Raw genomic sequence first — 22,314 nt, 5'->3', positions numbered from 1 at the left:
ACCCTTGAAAATCTGGTCCCAAGTGAAACATTTTCAGTATTTGTTTTTTGGAGAAAAAGTTGAAAGTTGATGAACATGATTTTTTTTCTTTTTTCTATAATTTTGCATGGGGGGCGGAAACATTTTCTGATCAACTCTAGACTTTATTCCATGTTGGTCTTAGTTTCTTTTCATATGATTTCTGCAGTCAGTTAAGACACAATCAATGATAGAGAAGATGAACCCCCGTTTGGTTAATAGGAAGCAAAAATCTTACCTGAAAAGCTGCAGGCCTACTAAGACTGATGACGAGACATCTCCTCTTTGCGCTGTCATTTTCTAACTGCCTAAAGTTTCTCCCAGAACCTTTCATATACTTTTTTTTCTCTCAGTAAAGAAAACTAAAATAATACATAGTATAGCTTTGTTTCATTCTAGAAGCATTTGTAAACGGAATAACACATCCTTTGATATTTATATCCTCTGCAAAGGAAGACGTCATCATTGATGCATCTTTGATGCAGCTATTGTAGGATATTTGAGTTAAGGGGATGGGGGACTTAATTAAGAGAACATATCATTTTTTGGCACTATTAACTCTCAAGGCAATCAAACTTCTAACTTTAGCTGAATTATCGAGGGCTTACATACTAGGCTGAGGGACACTGTAGAAAATCTAATGTAATCTAATCTAAATTATCTATCTATCTATCTATCTATCTATTTATACAAACATAAGGATCTTCTAGAGTTATCAGCTAATGGAGTTATCCTTTATCTTGAGTTGTAGAGGCTGAAATGTTAGGGAAGTCAATGGAGCACTGCAAATGTACATCACTGAAGGATCTGGTCTACGGTGTAAGATCCAAACTCTCCCCCAAAACGGAATCTTTCCATTTGATATAGGTTATAGACCCATGGACTCATAGACTTGAATGCCAGAAGGGACCATCATGATCGTCTAGTCTGACCTCCTGCATGTTTCAGGCCACAGAACCTTACCCACCCACTCCTGTAACAGACCCATAACTGCTGGCTGAGTTACTGATGTCCTCAAATCATGGTTTAAAGACTTAAGGTTACAGACAATCCACCCATCTGCTCTAGTTTAAACCTGCAAATACCCCATGCTGCAGGGGAGGATGAAAAACCCTTCCTAGAGGTCCTCCTTCAGGATGGCTCATCTTATCCCCTAGAACATCTCATCTTCACACAGCTGTTCCCACAGGCGACCCTGAAGGAGGCCGTAGTTTATCCTAGCGACAGGGCAGCTCCTAGTGAAGAGCAGCAAGAAGGTTTAGCTGCCTGGTGTCCTCTAACCAGAGAGCTGGGGCCAGAGGGTAGAGAAGGTTGAAGGCAGGAGCAGCTGCAGAGAGAGCTGCCTGACCCAGAGAGCTGGAGCGGGCTGATGGCTGGGTAGCAGCAAAGGGGCTTACTCACAGGTATCTCCACACTGCAGAGCTGAAGCACCCTCAGAAGAGAGGCGGTGGGGATTCCTGTTGAGAAGAGTGATAGGCAGGCCCTTTGTCCAGTTTTAAGCCGGACTATCCTGGTTTGTCCACGCTCTGGTACTGATATAAAACTGGACATGGTTTTGCCTGGTATCACAGATGCAAGATGTCATGTTGCAGAACCCGCCACTCTGCCCCGTCAATATAACTTCACATGCACCGCCTTCGGGGGATGGAGTAGCAAGTTCTGCAACATGATGCCCTCCATGTGGCAGGACCTTGCGTGCACTGTGCGTGCGAGGTCATGGGGGGAGGGGCGGGATCATACAGGCAATGGTGGGAACAACCAAGGGAATGTCCTGTATTTGGGGATGTGTCAGTGGCCACCCTAAAGAGCGGGGTTTTTAAGAACTACATGCACTGAGTGTGAGAAACGGATTTATGTTCTGGATTTTCACTGGGGAGCATTTGAACAATGTTTTGGTAATAAACCGCCCCCAAGCAAAGAGGTAATATTTAAGCAAGAAAGCCTGTTGTGGAGTCAATGGGGACTATAAAGGAGGGAAACCGAGGCAGGTGAAGCTGTTCTGCTATGGCCTGTTGCTGAAGGGTACTACAGGTGCAGCCACCCTGTGACACATGGGAAAATTTCAAATTTTGCCAAACAAAAAAATCAATTTTCTATCAGGAAAATAATTTTAAAAAGTGTTGGGTGGGAAGTTCCACTCAAATTGTAAATATCACACTTAAAAAAAATTGCCCACAATGTTTTGTTACAAATAATTAAAAAATAAATAAACAGCATTTCCATAGCACATTGACGCCTGCAGTTCCAGCCCCCTTTGTCGCCTGTGGGCTGGGTTCTCTGGAGGACTACATCTCCCACAATGCAACGTGAATCCAGTGGTTTGAATTTCATGGTGAATCAGGGAGTCGCAACTCTCATGTATCATGGGAGATGTAGTCCAGCCAAGTAGACTGGTTCCACGATCTCCCTTACACCAGGTCTACACTACCACTTACTTTGGTACAATGTACGTTGCTCAGGGGTGTAAATAAGTCACCCCCCTGAGTGATGTAAATTACACTGGACTAAGCATCGATTTGGACAGTGCTATGTTGGTGTGAGAGCTTCTTGCGGAAGTGAATTTATTATGCTGAAGGGTAACTAATGTGTGTGAGCTACTGTGAAGTAAAAACACCGTGAAGACAAGGCACTGTAGTTTTATTGTGAAGTAAACAAGGCAAGGCAGCACTATATCTATATCTAGGGAGGTGGTGGAATCTCCTTCCTTAGAAGTTTTTAAGGTCAGGCTTGACAAAGCCCTGGCTGGGATGATTTAGTTGGGGATTGGCCTGCTTTGAGCAGGGGGTTGGACTAGATGACCTCCTGAGGTCCCTTCCAACGCTGATATTCTATGATTCTATGATTCTATGATCTAGCCTCAACTTCCAGCCATTTGATTATATTACATTTTTCTCTGCTAGATTGAAGAGCCCATTTTCAGATATTGGTTCCTCATGTAGGTACTTATAGACTGTAATCAAGTCACCCCTGAACTTTCTCCTTGTTAAGCTAAATAGATTGAGCTCTGTGAGTCTATCACTATTAGGAAGATTTTCAGAGTAGCAGCCGTGTTAGTCTGTATTCGCAAAAAGAAAAGGAGTACTTGTGGCACCTTAGAGACTAACAAATTTATTTGATCATAAGCTTTCGTGAGCTACAGCTCACTTCATCGGATGCATTTGGTGGAAAATGCAGTGGGGAGACTTATATACACACACAGAGAACATGAAACAATGGGTTTTATCATACATACTGTAAGGAGAATGATCACTTAAGATGAGCCATCACCAGCAGCGGGGGGGGGGGAAGGAGGAAAACCTTTCATGGTGACAAGCAAGGTAGGCCATTTCCAGCAGTTAACAAGAACATCTGAGGACAGTCTCTACGTAAAAGAATGAACGGACACAAATCAGACGTCAAGAATTATAACATTCAAAAACCAGTCGGAGAACACTTCAATCTCTCGATTACAGACCTGAGGGTGGCTATCTTTCAACAAAAAAACTTCAAAAACAGACTCCAACGAAAGACTGCTGAATTGGAATTAATTTGCAAACTGGAAACAATTAACTTAGGTTTGAATAGAGACTGGGAATGGATGAGTCATTACACAAAGTAAAACTATTTCCCCATGTTATTTCTCCCCGCCACCCCACCCCGCACTGTTCCTCAGATGTTCTTGTTAACTGCTGGAAATGGCCTACCTTGCTTGTCATCATGAAAGGTTTTCCTCCTTTCTCCCCCCCGCTGCTGGTGATGGCTCATCTTAAGTGATCATTCTCCTTACAGTGTGTATGATAAAACCCATTGTTTCATGTTCTCTGTGTGTGCGTATAAATCTCCCCACTGTATTTTCCACCAAATGCATCCGATGAAGTGAGCTGTAGCTCACAAAAGCTTATGCTCAAATAAATTTGTTAGTCTCTAAGGTGCCACAAGTACTCCTTTTCTTTTTTAGGAAGATTTTCAAAACCTTTAATAATTCTTGTGGTTCTTCTTTGATCGCTCTCCTCTGTGGACACTAGAACTGGAAACCATATTCCAGCAGTGGTCACACCAACACAAAATAGAGAAGTAAAATAATGTCTCTACTCTCTAGTTCAAGTGGCTGATTTTCTACAGACCGTGTGAACTTGGTATAGTCTCTCTCTCATTCTTTCTCTCTCTCTGCATCAGTTTCCCCATTGGTACAATGGGTATCATAGCACTTTCTTACATCACTAAGGTGTTGTGAGGACAAATAAATTAATGTCTGTGAGACACTCAGATACTAAGGTGATAGGGCCACACAGGTACTTACAAGAGATAGATTTTTGTTACACTTATATCAGCCATTGTCTATGCTCTGAGATACAGAACATTGTAAATGGAGAGATTCAGAAAGTGGAAGACACCAGAGACATCTCAGGCAGCTAAGGAAACCCCTAAGGCTCAGGAATATGGTCAAGATATGAGAAGTGCTGCCTGCTAATTTGGACTGAGAGGGCGTGATTCTCCTTGCACACACATACACCCTTGTGCAAATCAGGAGCCACTTTACTGACTTCCCTGGAGTCACTCTGGAGTATAGCTGATGTGCCCAACAGGACAATTAGTTAAAAATAATTGATCATTTCTTGCATCACAGACTGGGCAGACTGGATGGCAGGATCAGGAACATCTGAATGTGATTGGTGCTGGTAAAGTCCTTCCAGTGGACAGAAAACACCGGGGTCTACTCCTTTCATGAAGTGTAAGTGATGGACCCTCATGTAACTGGCTCTGGGGCCCATCTGCCAGGGCATTTAGATGGGTTTCCTGCATGCAGGCTTGGTCCTTCTTCGTACGCACCCATCCCAGAACTGGCTGGTGCCTTGGATGCTCACCGGCCCCTGGGTGGCCTCTCGCAGCCAAGAGGCTGAGAACTTTGAGGGCAGTGGGCTTACCAATGGCTCCGTCAGTGCTAGGCATGGCTATACAGGGCCACATCCCTGGATAGTGTAAACTGACCTGATGCAAAGCTGGAGAAACTCAGTGGAGAAGCAGGACCTAAGCCTGTGATCTCACACACCTTGGTGTAAATCAGGAGTAACTCTACTGGAGTCAATGGGGCTGATTCCGCTCTCACTTAGCCCATTGTAAAGCAGGAGTGACTCCGCAATGCATCTGCACAGTGTGAGTGAGAGGAGAATGGGGCCCCATTGGTCTGACTCCACCGCAGTTTGCACTGACATTGCACGCATGAGCCAAGGGACAGGGGACATGGCACAAGAGGCAGGAGGCTGTGGAAGCAGGCCCACGCATGGAGCAGTGGGTATCATAGGGGAGAGAAGGTTTCCTTTCTTGGGCACAGCTTCCATTCCAGTCTTGGCTGTGAGGTGGCAAAAGCCACTGCTTCCTGGCAGCAATTTGGTGACCCTCTGTGAACCGATCTGGCAGGTCTCAGCCTTGTTCTGAGCACACAGGGCTCCGCAATTGCAGCCCAGCCCTGGAGTCAGCTGGTAAAGGGGAGCTTGTATTGCTCAGATACCAGTATAGCCATTGTGCAATAAGCAGAGGGGTTCAAGGCCTCAATGTGCTCTGAGATGGTGGCGTAAATCCAGAGTCATGCCAATAGATCCCTAGTGTTTTGCAACAGTGATTAAGCTCTGGGGATATCATGTCTGATCCTGTTCTCCCATATTCAGAAATTGCTCCACTGAACTCAGGGCCTGAATCCTACCTTCATATACCTCAGTGCCTGGGTCTCTGTGGTGCCTTGAGTGGCTACTTATAGCTTAGCAAAGTGAGGCTGAAATACTTCTGGACAGACTGGGCGTTGGTTGAAGTTGGGAGTTACTTCACCAAAACTGGTACAAGGGAGAGCAGAACCTGTCCAGGTACTTGGATGGCCCCAATTGTAACATCTGAGCACCTCACAATCTGTAACAGAGCTTATCCTCACACACCCCGGGAGGTAGGCAAGTGCTGTTATCCCCATTGTACAGATGGGGAAAACTGAGGGATGGAGCAGCTTCAATGATTTGCCCAAAGAGACTAAAGGAATGTGGGACAAGGCTGTACATTGGACCACAGTCGCTGCTCCCTAACTAGTGCCCAATCCACTAAACTACCCTTTCCATCCAAATCAGGCCTTGTTATTTGGATTAGGTGCCATTTGGCAGCCATTTTGTCCCAGTGTAAATGATCACAATCTGCAAAGCATGGGAGAATCTGGCCTGATTAGCTCTAGTGCAAATAGTCAAGATACCCCAGCTTTACACCAGGGTAACTGAAGGCCAAATATAGCCGGGAGTAGATCCACTGACATTAATGGAGTCAGGCTGATTGACACCAGCTAGGGATCTGGCCCTATTGACTCCAGTGTGGCCAGGCCTGATTGACACCAGCTGAGGATCTGGCCCCTATACTTTAAGGATTGTCATCTGGCTTGAATCCACTGGGATGTTTCCTTGCACATTTTGAGTTCAGCAGCCTGACTCATGAATTACACTGATGTAAATGTGAGGAGAATCCGGCTTTAAGACTGGGATTTTCAACGGAGCCGAAGCGAGTAAGGAGCCCAAATCCAATTTGAGGCTCCTTTGAAACTCCCAGCCTAAAGGTGTTACCCCAGGTGTACCTCTGGCACCCTTCCCACCCCCACCCTCTGCTGCCCCTAGTGTCCATTATACAGTATGGCCGCCCCTTCCCACCCCTACCCTCAGCTGCCCCTAGTGTCCATTATACAGTATAGCTGCCCCTTTCCACCCCTCACCCTCTTCTGCCCGCTGTGTCTCCTCCAGTTGCTTGTCCATAAAGAGAAGTTTATGAATCTGTTGCTGCCTTTCTGGAGGAACATCTGCTTCTGTAGCTTAGGCTTTTAGGTCCAGGGTTGAGTCATACACATGCCTGGGTTGCTGTGGCATGTGCGACTTCCCCACCTCCTATTCTCACACACTCCCTCCTGCTCCCATTCGTTCCGCTCGGGACACAAAAGGATGAGTGACAGGAGAAACAGATTCTGTGACAATAAAACAAACTGTGAAACCCTCTTCACAGCCCTATGGAAGAAAGGCAAGGGCAGTGTAGCCAGAGGTGTGCGGGTTTAGGATGCTCTGGCACAATCCCGGTGCAAGTGAAATACTGCTCTGAAGCCAGCATGCTCGTCCTTTGCATGCAGTAAAGGAAGGAGCTGGCACTTTCCTAGAAGTAAGGTACATGTTGTCTGGACTGAGTTATGCTCCAGTTTCTAGAGGGGTGTGTGACGTTGTACCCCATAATGTTTTATGGGAATATGACATAACTGGAATATGTTTTATGCTACATGTGCCATGTAACATATCTCTGTAAAGGTTATAGTATACTCAATCTCTTCATCCTATTTGTATACATATATCATTTTTGTATGTGAAGTGATGAATATTGGCTGTATACTTGTCTGATTTTAAGTAGGTTTTAGTAAAGCAGTTGGTCAGCTTCCTGAGAAAAGACTATTCTCAGTAAGTGCCCAACCAAGAATCCCTTAAACCAACAATACACTTGGAGATGCCAATCCACATCTGAGCTTTCCCAGGAATGTGGCTTGGCTGGTAAGGAACTCAGTCATGCATGGACATGTGATTTGCCCAGCTGAGTCCAAAATGCCATTTTGTAGCTGGGCTTTGCATAGGAGAGAGGAGGGGGTCTCACCCACAAGAGAAAGTCTATTTAAACCCCTGGGAGAAACCTCCATTTTGTCTTCAGATGGCTAATGAGAGAGCCTCTCCACCCCAAGTATACCTGAAAAAAAAAAACAGGAACAAAGAACAGTAACTATAGGGTCCTGGTCAATCCTATAAGCAGTTGGTTGTGCCCAGACAATACCCGGGGGAATTAGTGCTGGTAGCGCACAACAGTCCCTTTGCTGGTCACTTGGTGGTACAGAAGATGTATGACAGGCTAAGAAGGAATTTCTACTGGCCAGGGATACAGAATGATGGGAGGGATTATTGTAGGACTTGTGTGGTGTGTCAAGAAAGGAAGAAACCAAGGGCACCCCCAGAAGGCTCTGCTGCATCCTTTGCCCATCATCCAGGAGGCGTTCCAAAAGGTGGCAATAGACACAGTGGGTCCTATGCCATGCCCCACTTGGAGGGGAAACAAGTATATCTAGGTGGTGGTAGACTTTGCCACTCAGCATGCTGAGGCAATTGCTCTGTCTAACATAGAAGCTGAGACAGTGGCAAGAGCCCTGTTCACCATATTCAGCAGAGTGGGCTTCCCTAGGAAGATTTCATCTGATGTGGGGGGGAATTTTATGTCTCAGTTATTCAATAAGCTATAGAAGGTGTGTGGAGTAAAACAGCTTAAGATGGCCCCCTAACACTCCCAGGCCAATGGGTTGGTGGAAAGGTTCAATGGGACCCTAAAATCCATGCTGGGGATGCATGCCAAGAAAAGGGGCCAAAGTTGGGACGAGCTATTGCCATTCCTGCTGTATGACTACAAGGAAGTACCCCAAGAGTCCACTGGCTTTTCTCCGTTTAGCCTTCTGTATGGGAGAAAAGTGAGGGGACCTCTCAATCTCATCAGAAATATCTGGAAAGAATGCAACATGGTAGGGGAGGAACCCGTGACTAAGTATGTCCAGAGGTTTAGGAGGGAGTTAAAAGACATAATAAAAATTGTCCAAAACAACCTCCAGAGCAGTCAGTTCAAGCAAAAGGCGTTGTATGATAAAAATATTTGTAAATGCACTTTTAACGTAAGAGATTTGGTCATGGTTCTCAGCCCTGCAAAAAAGTTCAAGATGCAAAACTCCTGGGAGAGGCCCTTTGAAGTGATGGAAGTGGTGAGTGAGAACACTTATAAAGTTAAAAAGCCCCTGGATGAGGCTGTGCCCCAACTGGTACATGTAAACAGACTCAAGGCCTATCACAGTAGAGTGGCTAGGGTAAACATAATCTGTTGCGTCAAAGGAAAAACTGAGGCACACCCACACACTGATCTAATGGCTAAATGCCAACATGGGTCAACCGTAAAAAGTATAAAAATCTGTAGTAAGATGACATCAATCAAAAGGAAGGAAGCGTTGTCAATGCTGCAGAAGTACAGCAAGATATTTTCCAACAAACCAGGGAGAATACACTTGCTGTCCCATGGAATCCTCATGAAAGGGGCTCAGCCTCCCCCTTCCAGGCCTTACAGAGCCACTGGCAAGGTAAAGGAGCAAATTCGGGCTAAAATACAAAGCATGTTGGACTTGGGGGTGATTAAGGAATCTACAGTGCATGGGCTTCCCCTGTGGTCTTGGTCCCCAAAAGGGCAGCACTGTTAAATTTTGTATAAACTATAGAAAACTCAATGCTGTCACTGTAACAGAAGCGCACCCCATGCCAAAAATTGATGATGTGCTGGATGTGCTGAGCCAAGCCAAGTACCTTAGTACCTTTGATCTAACCAAAGGTCACTGGCAGATCCTTTTGGAGCGGGAGGCACAACAAAAATCAGCTTTTATCACGAATATAGGGCTCTATAAATTTGCAGTGTTACCTTTTGGCCTGGTAAATGCTGGTGCAATTGTCCAGAAACTGGTCAACAAAGTGTTAAATGGTTCGCAGATTTATGCTAGGGCATACATAAATGACATTGCTGTATTCAGCAACACCTGGAGTGACCACAAGGAGCACCTGGAAGTTGTACTATCAAAGATCAAAAAAGCTGGGCTAACTGTAAAACCCTCTAAGTGCAAGATAGGAGCAGCCAAAGTCCCTTATCTGGGACACTGGGTGTGGGGGGTAAAGTATCCCCTGACCCTCTTAAGGTGGAAGCCATTTAAAATGGCCTGTACCCCAGACTAAAAGGCAATTTCAATCCTTCATAGGCTTGGCAAACTATTACAGGAGGTTTGTAAAGAGGTTCAGTAACATTGTATCCCCAATCACAGATATGTAAAAAGCATCAACCTAATAAGGTAATTTGGTCAAAGGCATGCCAAAAAGGCTTCAACAAGGTAAAAACACTCCTGTCTGCGGAGCCTGTGTTGGCTCCCTAACTTCAATAAGCCTTTTAAATTGTGTACTGATGCATCACACATGGGGTTGGGTGCTGCTGTAATGCAGACAGGGGAAAACAGCAAGAAGCATCCCATTGCCTTCCTAAGCAAAAAGCTGTCCCCTGCCAAACAGAATTACTCTGTCATAGAGAAGGAGTGCTATGCCATTGTGTAGGCTGTCAAACAACTGAGGCCTTACTTCTTTAATAGAAGGTTCAAAATTCTAACTAACCATTCACCTTTGGTATAGCTTCACCGGACTAAGGACACAAACTCCAAACTGCTACACTGAAGCCTGGTCCTACAGAAATTTAACATGAAAATTATGCACATTAAAGAAAAGGAAAACTGGATAGCAAATGCCCTGTCCAAAAAAGAGAAATTTTAAATGTACTTCCTCCACCGTGGACAGTGTCCAAGTCTCTGGCAGTAAGTTCAGGAGGAGGGTGTGACGTTGTACCCCATAATGCTTTATGAGAATATGACATAACTGGAATATGTTTTATGCTATATGTGCCATGTAACATACCTCTGTAAAGGTTATGGTCTTCTCGATCTATTCATCATATTTGTATACATATATCATTTTTGTATTTGAAGTTATGAGTATTGGATGTATACTAGTCTGATTCTAAGTAGGTTTTACTAAAGCAGTTGGCCAGCTTCCTGAGAAAAAACTATTCTCAGTAAGTGCCCAACCAAGAAGCCCGTAAGCCAACAATACACTTGGAGACGCCAATCCATATCTGAGCTTTCCCAGGAATGTGGTTTGGCTGGTAAGGAACTCAGTCATGCATGGACATGTGATTTGCCCAGCTGAGTCCAAAATGCCATTTTGTAGCTGGGCTTTGCATAGGAGAGAGGAGGGGGTCTCCACCCACAAGAGAAAGTCTATTTAAACCCCTGGGAGAAACCACCATTTTGTCTTCAGATGGCTAAAGAGAGAGCCTCTCCACCTCAAAGGATACCTGAAAAAAACTGGAACAAAGAATAGTAACTAAAGGGGGTGTAAGTAATTGCTGGACCCAGACTAGAAAAAGACTAGTCCATAAAAGGAAGCTTACTGGGTGAGAATTTTATCTGTATTCAATTTTATTACTGTACAAGACTTAGACTTGCATGTTTTATTTTATTTTACTTGGTAATTCACTTTGTTCTGTCTGTTACTACTTGGAACCACTTAAATCCTACTTTCTGTATTTAATAAAATCACTTTTTACTTATTAATTAACCCAGAGTATGTATTAATACCTGATGGGGGGGAACAACTGTGCTTATCTCTCTGTCAGTGTTATAGAGGTTGAACAATATATGAGTTTACCCTGTATAAGCATTATACAGGGTAAAATGGATTTATTTAGGGTTTGGACCCCTTTGGGAGTTGGGCTTCTGAGTGTTAAAGACAGGCACACTTCTTAAGTGGCTTTCAATTAAGCCTGCATCTTTGGGGCATGTGGTTCAGACCCTGGGTCTGTGTTAGAGCAGACTGGCATGTCTGGCTCAGCAAGACAGGGTTCTGGAGCCCTAAGGTAGCAGGGAAAGAAGAGGAGATGTAGTCTTGGCACATCAGTTGGCAGCTCCCAGGAGGTTTCTGTGATCCAACTCATCACAGGGTGAAGCAGTGAGTTAAACTCCACTTAATTGTAGGCCTTCCCCTGCAAACACCTGATACTGGGAGGGATGCTGGCTGCTGTTAATAGACCCACAACATTCAAAATGGCTTCTCCTGCTACCCAACTAGAACCAATTGGAGACGAATGGGTTTTGGGTGGTTGGTTGGTTTGCTTTGTTCCATCAAAAAAACAATACTCCTCCCCCCCACAAAAAAGTGTTTGGTTGTTAGCAAAATTTCCCTCTGAGAACTGAACATGTTTCAGCCACAAAGTGAAAAAATGGTGCTTTTCTTCCCATAATTTTTAATGTTGAGCTTTTTGTTCTCTGACAATGTATTATGTGCTTTAAAGGAAAGCAAATTCTTTGTTTAATCAGAAAACACAATTTCCCTGTAGTACAAAGCAATGCTTCTCAGCCTTCTAAGTGTCGTGACCCTGGATTCAAAATCCAAAACTGTCTTCTTCAGTTTATTTCCCCCTCTCCCAGGGAAACAGGGTTTTCTGAAAGTTCGCAACCTTCCCATGCTTCTCTGGGCCTGATTCCCATATTGTTCAATGGAGCCTTTGCCTTAGTCTACCTACACTTAAAGTTCGATTGAGAGATGTTCCATTGATGTAGCTACCATCACTTAGAAAGTTGGCACTCCTAAAATGATGGAAAAAACCTCCATGGTGTAGGCTGCGTCTATGCTACAGGATTATGACATCATATGGCAATGTAGCTATGCTGGTAAGTCAACATCCCAACCCAGCCATTTTGTATGAACTTGCCTGAGGGATGCAATCAGGTAGGAAGCCTCTGAGCACACTGTCAAATCAAAGGGGGGGTGGGAGGGGCTCAGCTACACTCAATGAAGCCACACCAGGTGCATAAGTAGAACCAGTTTTATTGCCAAAGTATAATAAGCTTCCCAGCCTTCACGTATTACTAAATACATGCTTCCCAATTTTGAATAGATACTCCCAGCAGTAAGGGGAGCCAGTCTGCCTGCAGCTGGATCACCCCTGAGTTGAGGGCACCCAGTGTGGCAAGCTTATTTCACAGTACTTCTATATCCAAGGAATTTAATATCCCAGTACGAGTTCCAACCCCTCCTAGCACTGTTTCCATAAGGCCCCGCTTTTTGCGCCCCTTCCCCAACAGGGGGCCAACCAAGGCTCACCATTGCTCCCACAAACGATCTGTCCAGGGCTGACAGCTCACATTGCACAACCCAACACGGACTGCACTCCCATTAATATTTACATTAATTACATCAATCTGTGGCCCCACAATTATGGGGCTACACAAGTTGGGCGAAACCATTAAATGAGGTTTGCTTCGATTCAGTGGGGCAAAAACAGGAAGTACATATAGCAATATCAAAAAGGGGCCTCATCCCTCTATATAAGTCTTATTGGTGAAACTCCACATAGTCCCACAGATTACAAGAAAATGGGTATCATTCCCAGTGCAGTTAAGCAACTCTCGTAGGGCAGTCGTATTAGAGGACTGGATTTGCAGCATCACCTGTCCAAACCAGTGGGAGGAATCATTTAGCAAATGAAGGGTCATGTTGACTTATGAATCAGCGTACACCAAGAGAATACTTTATTGGTGGCCCGGGAGCTAAAGCGTACACATACCTGTACAATTGATTGAGACCATCATGACGGGGCAGCTCTGATGTGCAGAGCAGGTAAAATTACCAATGGTCCAGTTGGTGGTGGCAGCACTCCATCGCAAATGTACATGGTGCAACAATGGTCCCATTTGCTCACTGAGCACAGAGGCCCAAAGTCCCCAAAGGATGCACATGAGCATCATTTTCAGTATAGTTTGCCCCTATCAAGACAAACAAGATCATTATCCCCAACAATGCTGACCCAGTAAGTGTCCCCGAGCTCCTGAGCAACAATCTCCCCTGACTGGAGGTGCTCTCCGGAGTACCACAACCATACCCGGCCGCCCTCTTCCTCAACCCTATCTGTGAATCCAAACCCTCCCGCTCCCTGGGCAGTGTCCGGCACTTCCATTTCCTGCAGGTGCCACACTTCGGGGAGGGCAATCTGCTCACAGATGACCTGGGCCACCCGATCACCCGGTTGTATACTCACAGGCTCCTTTTCAAGATTGAACAGCAAAACCCATACTTCTCCCCAGCAGTCATATTCCACAACCCCCACCTGTAGGTGATGTCCCACACACAAAGCCAACCTGGAGCAGGAAGCCACCCTGCCATAATACCTTCTGAGTAATTATACCCGTATCCCAATGGGAATCAATTTCTGAGTGCCAGGATCAATGGTGTCGGGGGGCGACTGTGTACAAATCCACCCCTGCTGACTCTGGTGTCCCTCTAGTCGGGAGATGGGCAGCAGGGTTTAGCAGTACAAATCCTAACACATCAGGGTCTTACTTCCCTGAGCCCTTGGTCTCCTCAGTCTTCAGCCACACACTCACTCCACCATGTTGGTGTTCCATTGGTGTCAGGCCTTAGTATGGAAGCATATTCCGCTGGTAGGCTGCCTTGCTAAGTACCCCATAACACTGACTGAGTGTGCGGTTCAGTGATGAGCCGTAGCTGCTGTCTCAGAAATCCATTATACTGTTCCATGATATCCGCCCCTTGGAGATGATAGGGGTTGTGAAACATCTATCGGATTCCCAAAGATGCGGCCCAATCTCACATCGTGTTACTGGCAAAATGGGACCAATTATCAGAATGCAATTCAGAGGGAATTCCATGGTGGAATACAATTTGCTCGGTAATTCCAGTGATTGTATTCCATTGGTCGGCATGGGATGCCGACCAGACCGCTCCATAGCTGGTGGCCGTATCAACCATGGTGGGAATATATGCCTTGCAGTGGTCAGGAGGGAGTGGACCAACATAATTGACTTGCCAAATTTGAGCAGGCTGGTCTCCCTGTGGCACCTGACCGGAGGAGCTGGCTCCCACGTGTAAGGGCTTAACAATCTGACAAATTTTACAAATGGCTTTAGCTGTTTTTAGGGCTACATCCAAAGTGGGGATACCTCGGGCCTGTGCCCAATGGTACGCTCCCTCCAGGCCCAAGAGCCCTGAGTGCGTGTGTATCCAGGAAGCAAAGAGGGAAAAAGCCTCCCCCTCTGTCATAAATATAAAGGGAAGGGTAAACACCTTTAAAATCCCTCCTGGACAGAGGAAAAACCCTTTCACCTGTAAAGGGTTAAGAAGCTAGGATAACCTCACTGACACCTGACCAAAATGACGAATGAGGAGACAAGATACTTTCAAAAGCTGGGGGGAGGGAGAAACAAAGGGTCTGTGTCTGTCTGGGTGATGCTTTTCTCGGGGACAGAACAGGAATGGAGTCTGAGAACTTAGTAAGTAATCTAGCTAGAGATGTGTTAGATTCTGATTCCTTTAAATGGCTGAGAAAATAAGCTGCGCTGAATGGAATGGATATTCCTGTTTTTGTGTCTTTTTGTAACTTAAGGTTTTGCCTAGAGGGATTCTCTATGTTTTGAATCTAATTACCCTGTAAGGTATTTACCATCCTGATTTTACAGAGGTGATTCTTTTCTTCTATTAAAATTCTTCTTTTAAGAAACTGAATGCTTTTTCATTGTTTTTAAGATCCACGGGTTTGGGTCTGTGGTCACTTAAGCAAATTGGTGAGGATTTTTATCAAACCTTCCTTTTATCAAACGTTTGGTAGTGGCAGCGAATGTCCAAGGGCAAAAGGTAAAATAGTTTGTGCCTTGGGGAAGTTTTAACCTAAGCTGGTAAAAGTAAACTTAGGAGGTTTTCATGCAGGTCCCCACATCTGTACTCTAGAGTTCAGAGTGGGGAAGGAACCTTGACATGGTGGCAGAGCAGTGGGATTAACATGAAATCATTTTGAGATCAATTTGAGATTTTTTTAAACCAGAAGCACAGATTGGAAAAGGAAATATTTTTTTTTTCCTTTGGGCTGCTGAAAAGCAGGTTTTTGGCTGAAAGCAGTTAGAGGTTTTTTTTTTCTCTGCTTTGGGGCCAGAGCAGAGACAAAAGGGAATTGCCTTTTGTGAGCTGGAGTTTTCTCTACCTAAAGACAGGGTAGTTAACTTCCTGAAGGGAAATTCACCAGTCTTCGCAGACCTGAAGAAGTTTTTTACCTAAGAGCAACTAGAGGGGTTTTCTGCCTATTTGCCTGGAGACAAAGTTGTTAGGGGTTTTTTTGTTTTTGGCTTTTTTTTGTTGTTGTTTGTTTTTTGGGGGGTTTTTTTACAATTTTTCTGTAGGCTGACAATCACTATCAGAGAATATAGGTATCATATTACAGCACAGCAAAATTTTACAAGCCAAGTTTTTTGTTTGTTTGTTTTATTTCTAACTGTTGGGTGTAAAGTTAGTTAAAAACAGAGAGGCAAAGATGACAGAACCCAAGACACAATGCAAATTGGAGTTAGCCAGACTGGAGGCAGCAAAAGAGGCAGAAAAAGCCCTGGAAGTTGCTCGCAGCAGAGAAATCGATGCAGCGAAAGAGGCAGAAAAAAAACAACAGGCTGCCCACAGGAGAGCTATGGAGGTAGAAAAGAACCAAGAGCCTGCCTACAGGAGACCTATGGAGGCAAGGGCCAAAGAACTGGAGGAGAAGGAAAAGGAGAGGAAACATGTGGAGGAGGAGAAGGAAAAAGAGAGGAAGCATGCACTGGAGATGGAGAAGGCAAAGGCTCAGCAGAATATACCAACAAATCCTAGCAATCCTTCTCTAGGTACCACTTCCCACCCCAGAAAGTTCCCCATCTACAAGACAGGCGATGATACTGAGGCCTTCTTAGAAAACTTTGAAAGGGCCTGCCTCAGGTACAGCATCTCTACAGACCAATACATGGTAGAGCTGAGACCGCAGCACAATGTACCGTTAGCTGAGGTGGCAGCTGAAACGCCTAAGGAACACATGAACCAGTATGAACTGTTTAAAACCAAGGCGAGAGTCAGAATGGGGCTAACACCCGAGCATTCCCGTCGGCAGTTCAAAGCCCTAAGGTGGAAACCAGATGTGTCATTTGCCCGACATGCTTACCACATTGTGAAACATTCGGATGCCTGGATATCAGGAGCAAGTGTTGAATCTCCAGAAGATTTGCCCTTCCTAATGCAAATGGAGTATTATCTTTGAGGGTGTTCCTGAGGAAATAGAAAGATACATCCTAGATGGGAAACCCAAAACTGTAATCGAGGCGGAGGGGATTGGAGCCAAATGGGTGGAGGTGGCAGAGAAGAAAAAAACTGGTCGCAGTTGGAGCGGATACCAGAAGGGACAACCTCAGACCACACCTTACTACCGGGGGCTGCCCAAGGCCCCACCTACGCCCCAAGGACCCTCCAGCCACCTTATCATCCCACCACACCATTCTCCAGCAACCCACCATGCCCCAGTGGCCCGTCAGCTGGACGAAGTTTTAAATGTAACGAGCCAGGACATGGAAAGGCCAACTGCCCCAAGAACCCCAACAGATTATAGTTCATTGCACCGGAATCACCCCAGAGGTCCTCAGGCCCAGATACCTCCCAGATACCTTTGGAGCAGAGGGAAACTGTGAGTGTGGGCGGGAAGATCACCGCGTGGAAGGATACTGGAGCACAAGTGTCGGCTATCCACGCTTCCTTAGCGGAAACCAATTTAATCAACCCAGAGATCCAAGTGACGATTCAACCCTTCAAGTCCAACTCTTTTTGACTTGCCTACAACCAAGTTGCTGGTCCAGTACAAGGGCTGGTCGGGAACATGGACTTTTGCAGTCTATGATGATTATCCCATCCCCATGCTGTTGGGGGAAGACTTGGCCAATCATTTGAAGTGAGCCAAGAAGGTGGCCCATCACGCCTAGCTCTGTTCCGGAAACTTCTACCAGGACACGGTCAGACGTGATGGACCAAGATCCCAGGCCAATGTCTGCAACAGCAGTAGTGGATCCAGTCCTAGAGATCCAGACAGCCAGAACTGGAACCGGCAGAACAACTAACATCAGACCCTTTGCCAGCACTGAATCCAGTACTTGCAACCCCAACACCAGAGGGCCCTACCGAACCTGAACCAGCAGCAGCCGATAACCCTACCCAAGAGGCTCAGCTGGAGCCTGAACCCCAACATAGTGCACCAGCGGAGAGCGGTTCACAGTCAATGGAAACAGCCCCATCCCCTACATCACTTCCAGAGGGACCAAGCATAGGTGCCCAATCCAATGAGGAACTGATGTCTCCAGCATCAAGGGAACAGTTCCAGACCAAACAGGAAGCAGATGAAAGCCTCCAGAGAGCTTGGACGGTGGCAAGGAGCAACCCACCACCTCTCAGCTCTTCTAATTGATCCAGGTTTGTTGTAGAAAGAGGACTTTTATACAAGGAAACTCTTATTGGAAGAGATACCAGGAAGACTGGCATCCTCAGAGACAGTTGGTAGTTCCAACTAAGTACTGTGTCAAGCTCTTGAGCTAAGCCCACAATCATCCTAGTGGCCATGCTGGGGTGAACAGGACCAAAGACCAGTTGGGGAGGTCATTCCAATGGGAGGGAATGGGCAAGGATGTTTCTACCTATGTCCGGTCTTGTGAGGTATGCCAAAAAGTGGGAAAACCCCAAGACCAGCTCAAAGCCCCTCTCCAGCCACTCCCCATCATTGAAGTTCCATTTCAGCGAGTAGCTGTGGATATTCTGGGTCCTTTTCTGAAAAAGACACCCAGATGAAAGTAGTACTTACTGACTTTCATGGATTTTGCCACCTGATGGCCGGAAGCAGTAGCTCTAAACAACACTAGGGCTAAAAGTGTGCCAGGCACTAACGGACATTTCTGCCAGGGTAGGTTGGCCCTCCGACAGCCTCACAGATGCAGGAACTAATTTCCTAGCAGGAACTATGGAAAGCCCTTGGGAAGCTCATGGGGTAAATCATTTGGTTGCCACTCCTTACCACCATCAAACAAATGGCATGGTGGAGAAGTTTAATGGAACTTTGGGGGCAATGATATGTAAATTCGTAAATGAGCACTCCAATGATTGGGACCTAGTGTTGCAGCAGTTGCTCTTTGTCTACAGAGCTGTATCACATCCTAGTTTAGGGTTTTCACCATTTGAACTTGTATATGGCTGCGAGGTTAAGGGGCCATTACAGCTGGTGAAGCAGCAATGGGAGGGATTTTCACCTTCTCCAGGAACTAACATTCTGGACTTTGTAACCAAACTACAAAACACCCTCCGAACCTCTCTAGCCCTTGCTGAAGAAAACCTACAGGATGCTCAAAAAGATCAAAAAGCCTGGTATGATAAACATGCCAGAGAGCATTCCTTCCAAGTAGGGGACCAGGTCATGGTCTCAAAGGCACTCCAGGCCCGTAAAATGGAAGTGTCGTGGGAAGGGCCATTCAAGGTCCTGGAGCCTGGGAGCTGTTAATATCTCCTAGCATTCCCCACCTCCAACCAAAAGCCTAAGGTATACCATATTAATCTCTAAACCCCTTTTATTCCAGAGAATTAAAAGTTTGTCAGTTTACAGCCCAGGGAGGAGATGATGCTGTGTGGCCTGAAGGTGTCTACTACGAAGGGAAAAGTGCTGGTGGCAAGAAAGAGGTGAATCTCTCCATGACCCTTGGGCGTATGCAGTGAAAGGAGATCCAGGAGCTGTGCATTCCTTACATGCTGACATTCTCAGCCACCCCAGGACTGACTGAACGGGCATATCACTCCATTAACACAGGTAATGCTCACCCAATTAAAGTCCAACCTTAGTGGGTGTCTCCTCAAGCTAAAACTGCTATAGAACGGGAGATCCAGGATATGTTACAGATGGGTTTAATCTGCCCCTCTGGCAGTGCATGGGCATCTTCCGGCAACTCACGGAAGCTACTAGATCGCATGCCCTGATTCTCATGGGTGACTTTAATTTTCCTGATATCTGCTGGGAGAGCAATACAGCGGTGCATAGACAATCCAGGAAGTTTTTGGAAAGCGTAGGGGACAATTTCCTGGTGCAAGTGCTAGGGGAGCCAACTAGGGGGAGCGCTTTTCTTGACCTGCTGCTCACAAACCGGGTAGAATTAGTGGGGGAAGCAAAAGTGGATGGGAATCTGGGAGGCAGTGACCATGAGTTGGTTGAGTTCAGGATCCTGACGCAGGGAAGAAAGGTAAGCAGCAGGATACGGACCCTGGACTTCAGGAAAGCAGACTTTGACTCCCTCAGGGAACAGATGGCCAGGATCCCCTGGGGGACTAACATGAAAGGGAAGGGAGTCCAGGAGAGCTGGCTGTATTTCAAGGAATCCCTGTTGAGGTTACAGGGACAAACCATCCCGATGAGTCGAAAGAATAGTAAATATGGCAGGCGACCAGCTTGGCTTAATGGTGAAATCCTAGCGGATCTTAAACATAAAAAAGAAGCTTACAAGAAGTGGAAGGTTGGACATATGACCAGGGAAGAGTATAAAAATATTGCTCGGGCATGTAGGAAAGATATCAGGAGGGCCAAATCGCACCTGGAGCTGCAGCTAGCAAGAGATGTCAAGAGTAACAAGAAGGGTTTCTTCAGGTATATTGGCAACAAGAAGAAAGCCAAGGAAAGTGTGGGCCCCTTACTGAATGAGGGAGGCAAGCTAGTGACAGAGGATGTGGAAAAAGCTAATGTACTCAATGCTTTTTTTGCCTCTGTTTTCACTAACAAGGTCAGCTCCCAGACTGCTGTGCTGGGCAACACAAAATGGGGAAGAGATGGCCAGCCCTCTGTAGAGATAGAGGTGGTTAGGGACTATTTAGAAAAGCTGGACGTGCACAAGTCCATGGGGCCGGACGAATTGCATCCGAGAGTGCTGAAGGAATTGGCGGCTGTGATTGCAGAGCCCTTGGCCATTATCTTTGAAAACTCGTGGCGAACGGGGGAAGTCCCGGACGACTGGAAAAAGGCTAATGTAGTGCCCATCTTTAAAAAAGGGAAGAAGGAGGATCCTGGGAACTACAGGCCGGTCAGCCTCACCTCAGTCCCTGGAAAAATCATGGAGCAGGTCCTCAAAGAATCAATCCTGAAGCACTTAGAGGAGAGGAAAGTGATCAGGAACAGTCAGCATGGATTCACCAAGGGAAGGTCATGCCTGACTAATCTAATCGCCTTTTATGATGAGATTACTGGTTCTGTGGATGAAGGGAAAGCAGTGGATGTATTGTTTCTTGACTTTAGCAAAGCTTTTGACACGGTCTCCCACAGCATTCTTGTCAGCAAGTTAAGGAAGTATGGGCTGGATGAATGCACTATAAGGTGGGTAGAAAGCTGGCTAGATTGTCGGGCTCAACGGGTAGTGATCAATGGCTCCATGTCTAGTTGGCAGCCGGTGTCAAGTGGAGTGCCCCAGGGGTCGGTCCTGGGGCCCGTTTTGTTCAATATCTTCATAAATGATCTGGAGGATGGTGTGGATTGCACTCTCAGCAAATTTGCGGATGATACTAAACTGGGAGGAGTGGTAGATACGCTGGAGGGGAGGGATAGGATACAGAAGGACCTAGACAAATTGGAGGATTGGGCCAAAAGAAATCTAATGAGGTTCAATAAGGATAAGTGCAGGGTCCTGCACTTAGGATGGAAGAATCCAATGCACCGCTACAGACTAGGGACCGAATGGCTCGGCAGCAGTTCTGCGGAAAAGGACCTAGGGGTGACAGTGGACGAGAAGCTGGATATGAGTCAGCAGTGTGCCCTTGTTGCCAAGAAGGCCAATGGCATTTTGGGATGTATAAGTAGGGGCATAGCGAGCAGATCGAGGGACGTGATCGTTCCCCTCTATTCGACACTGGTGAGGCCTCATCTGGAGTACTGTGTCCAGTTTTGGGCCCCACACTACAGGAAGGATGTGGATAAATTGGAAAGAGTACAACGAAGGGCAACGAAAATGATTAGGGGTCTAGAGCACATGACTTATGAGGAGAGGCTGAGGGAGCTGGGATTGTTTAGTCTGCAGAAGAGAAGAATGAGGGGGGATTTGATAGCTGCTTTCAACTACCTGAAAGGGGGTTTCAAAGAGGATGGCTCTAGACTGTTCTCAATGGTAGCAGATGACAGAACGAGGAGTAATGGTCTCAAGTTGCAATGGGGGAGGTTTAGATTGGATATTAGGAAAAACTTTTTCACTAGGAGGGTGGTGAAACACTGGAATGCGTTACCTAGGGAGGTGGTAGAATCTCCTTCCTTAGAGGTTTTTAAGGTCAGGCTTGACAAAGCCCTGGCTGGGATGATTTAACTGGGACTTGGTCCTGCTTTGAGCAGGGGGTTGGACTAGATGACCTTCTGGGGTCCCTTCCAACCCTGATATTCTATGATTCTATGATTCTATGATCTCCAGTTGTTCTAGTTCCCAAACCAGATGGGGAGATACATTTTTGCATGGACTTCTGTAAGCTAAATGCTGTAACTTGCCCAGTCAACTATCCAATGCCACGCACAGATGAACTATTAGAGAAACTGGGACAGGCCCAGTTCATCTCTACCTTGGACTTAACTAAGGGGTACTGGCAGGTACCGCTAGATGAATCCGCCAAGGAAAGGTCAGCCTTCACCTCACATGTCGCGCTGTATGAATATAATGTACTCCCTTTCGGGCTGCGGAATGCACCTGCCACCTTCCAAAGACTTGTAGATGGTCTCCTACCGGGATTAGGAGAATATGCAGTCGCCTACCCTGACAATGTGGCCATATTTTCAGATTCCTGGGCAGAACACCTG

Source organism: Dermochelys coriacea, chromosome 13 (assembly GCF_009764565.3).
Source record: "Dermochelys coriacea isolate rDerCor1 chromosome 13, rDerCor1.pri.v4, whole genome shotgun sequence".
Classification (NCBI taxonomy): domain Eukaryota; kingdom Metazoa; phylum Chordata; order Testudines; family Dermochelyidae; genus Dermochelys; species Dermochelys coriacea.
The sequence above is the reverse complement of the archived record's forward strand: the minus strand, read 5'-3'. Positions refer to the sequence as shown.